Genomic DNA, 2,461 nt, shown 5'->3' with positions numbered 1-2,461 from the left:
GGAGCAGGAGTCGAGCCACCGGTCCCCTACATGTTTGAAAGAAGATTCTAACGGTAAATATGACATGATAGTGTTGAATGAACGAGAACTAGTTTGTCATTAGTTAGGCAAATTTACTAACCGGAGTATCACCGCCTAGTGCCAGCCATTCCTCGAACGTGGGAATGTGTGGGGTGTCTCCCGCAGGTGGTGGTGGGGGTCCAACTTGTGGTGGCTCCGTGCGGTTAGTCCAAGACGCCAACATAGCCTGGATGTTAGTTAAACAAGTCCACTTAGAAACAAGCCGTGATCAACAAAGTTAGAAGGAATGAAAGTGCAAATTTGAGCTTGGTTTAAGAGGGCAAAACTAACCGCCATCACTTGACGGCTGTAATCATCGTTTGCCTTCACTCGTTGCAAGTACTCCCTCACCACAATATGCCTATGCTCGAGAAAGGTCTGATATGCCTACAAAATTGAGGTTGTTTCTAAGTGGGCAGTGATGAAAATAAACTAAGAAAGATAGAGACAAACAAGATAAGGGGAAGTACTTACAGCACGTTGGCGGACTAAGGGAGGCTGCGAACGCCCCGTACTCTCTAACGGGCTCGGGTTGGTAGCTCGAAGCCGTGTGTACGAGATCGACGGAGTGACCAAGCCATCGAAACACGGATACCGGCCATGGGACTTACCCTGGATGGCCAACACCGCCGTGTCGTCGATCTGAGACTGGGCGACCTCAGGAACGGGAACATCCGGATGCAACTTCTGATAGTTCTGAGTGTAAGACTCCAGGTGTTTCTCGGTGTTGCCGTAGTACTGGCTCTCGCCCTCCTTGCGATCACTCCGCTCGCGGGCCAGCTTCCACGACTCCATGTCTGAGAGCGGCCTCTGCAACTTGTCCTCCTGCAATGTCAAACAAAAGTTAGCCATACATAAGAACATGACGGTAAAGAAGAACCAAAATGCATCTTTCATATAGATATACCTTCATGGCCTTGAAGCCCAAGTGGTTCCTGTTTCCTTGGCCGTGTGTCCCGTCTTTTCCACGGTTAGCCCGGGCCTTGATGCTCTTGGCAACAAACTCTGGATCGTCACCGACCCACCTATCCACCAAACACGCCCATCCGTCATGCCTTCCATAGCACCAACGAGGAACAACCTATGCAAATTTTGGAAGCATGACATGTGAGCATGAAACATATAATTGACTCCTTGAAACAATGAAAAGTCAGTAATAGTTACCATCATGAACTGCTCCCTGCTCATGGTAATTTTTTGCCTCTGTGCTTGAGTTTTGGTCATCTTCTGTTGCAGGTAGATGTGGTAGTACTGTGAGACGGCAACCCAACGCACCTCGTACTGCAACTTACGAGCTTTCTTCTTTGCAGACGCAAGTAAGACCACGTCGGCTCTGGCCTTGTGCTCGTCAAGAACTCTATAGAGTTGCTGCAATCATGCATAAACCAGAAGCAAACAACGCATGATTTGAGTGATTCAATGATAAACTATGAACGAAACTAAAGACAAGTGATTCAAAAGGGAACTTACCCAAAATTTGGTGATCACGGCCTTAGCGGCCGTCCCGTACTCCGTGTTGCTGCAATTCTCGTAGTGGGCCCAGCTTGGGATCAGGCCGACTGTTCTGGTGCTCCTCTGTATGGAAGCGATACCCATTCACATCATACTTTTGGCATGTCATGATGGTAGGGTCAAAACCCATGGAAACCCATCTCAATTCTTCATCCATTGATTCGTTCGGATCATTTCCCTACAAGTTTAATTGAAATTATAGGGTGCATGAGTTTAATTGGAAGTGTGAAATGGGTAATAGGGAAGTGTGAAATATTACTTTCTCACATTAAGCATTGACACATCAATTTTTTTAGCAAGATCATCATGATGAAATAACCACTTATCGTATCCCAAATTTGAAGCACATCTCACATAGCTACTTAACAACATCACAAACTGAAAATAAAATCTTCGTTAACAATTTTATGAACTAAGTGACTCAAGTTGCTTTTTTAACTATGATAATTCATTTTGCCGAGATTCATCCATCTAGCAACCTAACCGTAGCAAAATAATTCCTTTTGCCGAGATTCCTCCATCCATCTAAGATACATACAATATTCATCCATCTAGCAACCTAACAACATCCAACATCCATCCATGCATCCATTCATACATCCAACAATAGCTAAATAATGCAAAAAAATGAAAAAAAGAGTGTTAGCTCACCTGGCAGAGAGGCGTCACGCTGGTGGAGTTGGAGGCAGGGGCCGGCGATGGAGGTGAGGGGAGGGCCGGGGCGGAGCTGGGCCGGCCGGGGAGGGCCGGGACACAGCAGGGGCGCCGGCCAAAGGGGGCCGGCCGGTCGGACCAGCTAGCAGGGGGCCGGCCAGGCTAGGGCATGGGCCGGCTGGGGCGGCGCCCACGCACGGCGGCCGGGGTCGAGAAGGGAGGGGCCGGGGTGGCT

Source organism: Triticum dicoccoides, chromosome 7B, assembly GCF_002162155.2.
Source record: "Triticum dicoccoides isolate Atlit2015 ecotype Zavitan chromosome 7B, WEW_v2.0, whole genome shotgun sequence".
NCBI classification, from domain to species: Eukaryota; Viridiplantae; Streptophyta; class Magnoliopsida; order Poales; family Poaceae; genus Triticum; species Triticum dicoccoides.
This window is presented reverse-complemented; position numbering follows the sequence as displayed.